The following is a 6,276-nucleotide window of genomic DNA, read 5'->3' as shown; positions in this document are numbered from 1 at the left end:
TACCTGGCCCCGGTGGGCTGTGTGTCCCAGGGCAGGGTGCTCACCCTCTCTGGACCTCAGGGTCTGCCTCGGTAGGGCCGAGGGGCTGCGGCTCCACAACGCGCCCTGCCTGCCTCCCTTCTCCTCCTGCACAGCCCCCCCACCCACTGTGGTGTAGACAAAGCCCCTCCCAGGCGGAGGAAGCCTGCCAACACACAGCTCTCTGGGCCTTCCCAGCACCGGCCTTTGAGGTTTTAGTTGCCACTGGATTTGTTTTGTTCCCAAGCTGCCGAAAATAGCTTTATTGTTTCCTCTGAATATAACGACGATATTTCGCCAGCCCAGAAATGTAGGACATAAACCAAGCGAGAGCCCCCCCCCGCCCCACTCCCCCACCTTGGATGGACACATCCGTTGAGCAGAACGTCTCTGTGAGCAGTCCGGGGTCCACGTGTGCTGTGAGATCGCTGGCGAGAGATGGCAGAGACCCGGACGGAGGACGGCCACCCCCGGCCCGCACCCTTTCATCCTCCCCTCCCCCCGTCAAGGTCCCTAGAGCCCGCCTCCCCTCCCCTGGTCCTTTCCTCCACTCGAGAGAGCAGAAAGGTGGCGTCGGGGCCTGGCCGCCGGGCAAAGCTGAGCTCCCCCCCCCCCCCCCCCCCCGAGCCTCTGCCTCCGAGCTGTGTGCTGCTGACTGAGCTCACTTGTCTCATCTGTAGAAATGGGGTCACAATGGTAGCAGTGGTGTCACGGGATGGCCGCTAATTACATCAATAGCGTGTGACGATCGCCGGGCCCGCGGGCACCGAATCGGTGCCCAGCGGCTGTCAGCGGCCATCAGCGGGATCAACAATCAAGTGTCTGGGGCGTCTTGCCAGTCGGTGACAGTCGATCCCGCAGGGTCCCCGCCAGGTATGCAAGGCTTTGTGGTGAGGCTGGACCGTCCAGGCCGCTTCCTGCCGGCTGCCTGGCGGAAGGGACCAGCTCGGGCTGCAGAGGGGCCTGGATGCCGGGCCAGCGCGGGAGAGTCTCGGCCAGGGACGCACCCTCAGCCCGCTCACGACCAGCGCGTCTGCGCGCGTGGTCGGCATCTGGGGGTCAGGCTGTCCCTCAGGCTGGGAAGGGGGCTGGATGTGGCCCTTGGGGTGGGCACTGTCCTCATCTCCCTCCACCCCGTGGGATTTAATGAGGGAACGTTCTAGATGCCTCAGCTCTGCCTTCCTAGGTGCCGGAGAACACAGCTACCTCTGGAGAGCTGGTTATTACATTCTGAGGAAATTCTGCAAGACGGGAACTCAGCCATTATGAAAAATTAAATGAACATACAAGTCTGCTTGGGATTCTCCCTCTTTCTCTCTGCCCCTCCCCTGCTCATGCTCCCTCCCTCTCTCTCAAAATAAATAAACCTAAAGAAAATTGAATGAACATACAAAAACAATACATTTAAAAACTCATCGCTTCTAGGGGTGCCTGGGGGGCTCCTTCGGTTAAGAGTCCGGCTCTTGATCTCAGCTCACCTCTCTCAAGAAAACCAAAACACAGGGGCGCCCGGGTGGCTCAGTCAGTTAAGCGTCCGACTTCGGCTCAGGTCACCATCTCAGTTTGCAAGTTCAAGCCCCACGTCGGGTTCTGTGCTGACAGCTCAGGGCCTGGAGCGTGTTTTGGATTCTGTGTCTCCCTCTCTCTCTGCCCCTTCCCTGCTCTCTCTCTCTCTCTCAAAAATAAATAAATACTGGGGCGCCTGGGTGGCGCAGTCGGTTGAGCGTCCGACTTCAGCCAGGTCACGATCTCGCGGTCCGTGAGTTCGAGCCCCGCGTCGGGCTCTGGGCTGACGGCTCAGAGCCCGGAGCCTGCTTCCGATTCTGTGTCTCCCTCTCTCTCTGCCCCTCCCCCGTTCATGCTCTGTCTCTCTCTGTCTCAAAAATAAATAAAATGTTAAAAATAAATAAATAAAGTGGGGCGCCTGGGTGGCTCGTCGGTTAAGCGTCTGACTTCGGCTCAGGTCATGATCTCACAGTCTGTGGGTTCGAGCCCCGCATCGGGCTCTGTGCTGACAGCTCAGAGCCTGGAGCCTGCTTCCGATTCTGTGTCTCCCTCTCTCTCTGGCCCTCCCCTGCTCATGTTCTGTCTCTCTCTGTCGCAAAAATAAATAAAAACATTAAAAAATAAATAAATAAATAAATAAATAAATAAATACTAAAATTAAAAAAAAAAAAAAAACAGAAAACAAAAAGAAAAAACTCATCGGTTCCTGATTACCTTACTTTTTTAATCTCTGCTCTGGAGGTTGTGTCCGCTCTATCCAGCTGGTGCCACGTGGTGATGTGCTAGGATGTTTCTCTTCCCAACTCTGTTCCCTGACATCCTGTTGGCACCTGGACATCGGCTACAGTGGGAATATTTACACCATGGAAACTGGTCACTGCTTCAAATCAGGGCTTTTCCCACGTGAGAGCGGGTGGTTACAGCACTTACCCCCACACACTGCCGCTTTTCCTCACCCCTGCTCCACATGGAGCGGGGGCAATCCTCCCCTCTGGGGGGGGGTCCCTCAAACGCATCCCAGAAAGTCCGTGCCCTGGACTCCAGCCTGGGGACACCACTGTCACGGATCCTGCTTGGCCGCTCAGCACGTCTGTGCCCCCTCAACTGCCTGCCTGCAGCATCCGGAGCCCCGTCTCCCAGCACAGAGCTGCCCGTGTGCCCGCGGCACCCAGTCCCCTCAAGGCACCACCCCCGAGCTTCCCAGCCAGGTTGTGAGGGTCCTGTGGGGCTGGCCAGCTCTTCTTCACTGATCACCCCCAGGTCCTGCCAAACGCACCGCGGCCTGGGGCCCCTCTGGTCCCCTGTCGGAGCAGCCCTGACCCCCTTCTGGGGTCTCTGGGGACTTTTCTCCTGATGTGTGGATTAGTGTGTGCGTGGCCCTAGACCAAGGGTGACCAAGGGGAGTGTCAAGGGTGCACGTGTGGGGAGTGAACCCACGGCAGGTGGGCCTTTGGCCATTGGACCCTTGCCCCAGGCTCTGCAATTTTAGGGGCAGGGCTGACCCCAAGGCCCAGCCTCGACACCTTCACTCGTGTGGCTTCATCCACCCAGAACACCCATCTGTGCCTCTGGAAGCCTTCCTGAGCTGCGAGACGACACCAGTGTTTGTGGTCATTATGATCAGGGGCTGCAGTGCTATGAGGTGGGGAGGGGTCCTGAGGCCCGAGGGCGTTTGCCGAAGGGGCTGCTGTCTGCCCTCCAGGGGCTGCTGCGGGCTCAGGAGAAGCACAGTGCTGGGGGCAGGCGGCTGTTTCGTCCCTGGAAGGAGCTTAGCTCGGCTGCATTTTCCTAATCCCCATGGAGGATTATGGAAACTCAGTGCCTGTCCCTTGATAATGCCATTTAAGGATTTAATAGGCTTCAGGCTCTCTGAGAGAAAGCCCAGACGGCTTTGTTCCCGACTCACTGGGTGACCTTGATCTATGGCTCTGTTCCTCTTTCTGTAAAGGAAAGAGGTTGGTGGTGGTCAGCGGTCCCTGAAATGTCATGTGTCCAAGGGCGTGGATTGTGGTCACCACAGTTAGTGTTGGTTTGAAAAGCTTCCTCACCCAATCTCCCTCTCCCATGGGGGAGGTGGGGCTGTCAGTCGCCGAGCAGGAGGCCAGCCACGAGACAGGATCCACGGGGACACAAGTGGTTGGTGAGGGATGGGCGTGTGGCTCACGCGTGCCCCCCCCCCCCCCAGAACTTTCCTCAGAACCTCCGCTGGGTGTAGCTGGTGGGTTTCTTCCTTGAGGCTTCCTAACTTGGGGGGATAAGCTCAGGCTGCTGTAGCCAAGCACTGACGTGTTGAGATGACAAGCAGAACACAGAGACGGAGAGAGAGCCAACCCCCGGCGGCGCTGGGAACCTGGATCTACCCTTACCTGACACCCGCTCCGTGAGACGGTCAATTCCCTTTCTGGCAGAAAGCTGTTTCAAGTGGTGTTTGTGCTGCTGGGAACTGGAGGCGATGGGAGCTGGAGGAACAGGGGTTCCTCCATGATTGCTGCGAGGAAACCCTGGATTTTATCAGATCTTCGGTGGGGCCCCGCTTCCTCCCAAAGACTAAGAAGCCTCGGGGGAGGTTTGTTCCAGCCCTAGATGCCCAGATATCTCAGCAGCTGCTGACAGGATGACCTTGGCGGGTTCATCGTCAGACTTCCCTGGACGTCTCCCCTGGCTTGTCCTTCTGCCCCTCCTGTCTGCGTCGTGCCCTGGGAGCTGCCCCGTATGGGCCACATCCGTGGGGTCTCTGCCTCTGGCTCCCGGTTGGGTTTGCTGGATGGAAGGGCCCGATTCTCTCTCTCTCCGCCCCTCCCCTGCTGGTTCTCGTTCTCTCTCAAAATAAATAAATAAGCCTGAAAAAAATGTCGCGCGTGGTAACGCTCAGTCGATGCGGAGGGTGAGGCAGGACGGAAGAGGCGACCCCGGACTCGGCTGGGGGAACGGACAGCCGGTGGCCTTTGTGGAAAGCGGGACAGGGCGTGCGTTACCCGGTGCCCCCCAAACCGGTGGTTCGCGCAACAGCGTGGCTCCTTCTGCTCGTGGGTCTGGAGGTGAAGCGGGCTCCGCGGGCAGTTCTCGTGACGCGTGTCGTGTCGAGCGCGGTCCCAGGCGGGTGGTGGCTCCTCCCCCCGCCCCGCCCCGTCCGTCTGCTGCCTGGGCCAAGGCCCCAAGTGCGGCGGATGGAGCTGCCGGGGCCTCTCCCCCACGTGGCGGCCTCACGGGAGCCGGACCACGTGGGTGGCGGCATGGTGTGGCTTCGACGGTGTCCAAAGGCCCAAGCCCCAGCCCCTGTGAACATGACCTTGTTTGGAAATAGGGTCTCCGCACAGGTTCAGAGGAGGTCCGAATGGATTCCAGGGGGTCCTAGCCCAATGGCCGGTGCCCTTAGAAGCAGAAGGAGAGCTGGACAAGGACACATCATGTGACAATGGAGGCAGAGACTGGGGACATGTGTCTACAAGCCCAGGAATGCCCCGGGGTTGCGGTCATTCAGCAGAAGGCGGGAGAGTGGCCCGGGACAGAACCCCCCACCCCCGGCCCCCGCTCGCCCCTGCTCCTGCAGAGGGAGCCAGGAACAAGGTGTGGGCAGGGCCGTCTTGTCCTGTGTCCACCCCCATGTGGTCGTTCCTCTGTGAGTGTCTGTGCCCTGAAATCCTCCTCTTAGAAGGACCCCAGGCCTCTTGGATTGGGGCCCACCCTCATGACCTCATTTTACCATAATTACCCCCTTAAAGACCCTGTCACATTTTGAGACGCTGGGGGTTCAGAACACAAGGTTAATTTTGGGGTCACAATTCAGCCCACATGACGATGCTTTGAGTTACCCGGTTGTGGACTTTGTTGCAGTGGCCACGGGAGACGGGGACATAACTCAGGGTTCATGGAGCAGTTTTCCCAAGAGACACCGTGGCCTTTTTTGACACGGTCACTGCGTCCTCGTCCGCCCGTGGTGGTGGTCACGGAGGTCCGCCCGGGCAGAGCAGCTAAGGGTTTGCAGACGCCCACCGAGGGGGGCCTGGGCTGGGAGGAAAGGTGGGTGGTGAGAAAGAAAAGAGGGACAAGGGAAGCTACTAGAAATAAAGATTGTAGTCAGTGGAACCATATGCACGATATGACGTTCGGGGGGGACGCGCAGGATGTGCGTTGCTGGATAAAATGCACGCGGGCCAGGTTTCTAGGGGGTAACATGTTCATGGGGAGAAAAGAGCTCAGTCCTCAGCCAAAGGTTCGCCCCCGGGTTCTCCAACATTTGTCTATAGAGCCCCGAGACGTGCAGGATTCGGGGGTGCTGCTGACGCCCGGGAAAGCGCTCCCATGCCCCGGCCCCCAGGATGTCACAGGGGCAACACCTGCCTGGTTTGCAAAGTCCTGTCCCCAGAAGGGCTGTCATTCTCCCGGGGAGGCTCCAACACGGGGAGATCTCGGCCTCTGGGGCCCGCGGGTTAACTCCCCCCCCCCCCCCCCCGCCCCCATGCATCTAATTGTCCCATTTTAGCCAAAGGCTGTGAGGGGCCCGATGGCTTCCCCATCTCAGCTTTCCTGGGCTTGGAAGGGACATTTAATGATAACTGCGGCTGCCTTGTTGAGCCACTGGTTGCTGCGGGCGTCTGGGATTTTTCCGTTTTGACCCAAGGAAGGAGGGAAGCTTCTCTGGGACTCTGTCCCTGCGCCCCAGCCCCGTGGCCGTGGGCAGGTCGCGCCTCCTTCCTGGGGCTCTGTCATCACGTCCACGAGATGGGGATGCTGCTGGGTCAGAGCAGGGGG

The 6,276-nt window shown here is 59.2% G+C and overlaps 1 long non-coding RNA gene across 1 annotated transcript; it reads right to left on the bottom strand.

Annotated features, from left to right (window-relative positions):
- Positions 1-2,243: 2,243 nt before the first annotated feature.
- On the bottom strand, positions 2,244-5,516 carry LOC131500834 (uncharacterized). Its single transcript, XR_009256491.1, has 3 exons — positions 5,337-5,516; positions 3,891-4,914; positions 2,244-2,365 (listed from the first exon to the last, which is right to left on the bottom strand). It is a non-coding gene; the product is annotated as an uncharacterized LOC131500834 (long non-coding RNA).
- Positions 5,517-6,276: the final 760 nt, after the last annotated feature.

This window comes from Neofelis nebulosa, chromosome 18 (genome assembly GCF_028018385.1).
Source record: "Neofelis nebulosa isolate mNeoNeb1 chromosome 18, mNeoNeb1.pri, whole genome shotgun sequence".
Lineage (NCBI taxonomy): Eukaryota > Metazoa > Chordata > Mammalia > Carnivora > Felidae > Neofelis > Neofelis nebulosa.
The sequence above is the reverse complement of the archived record's forward strand: the minus strand, read 5'-3'. Positions and strand labels throughout refer to the sequence as shown.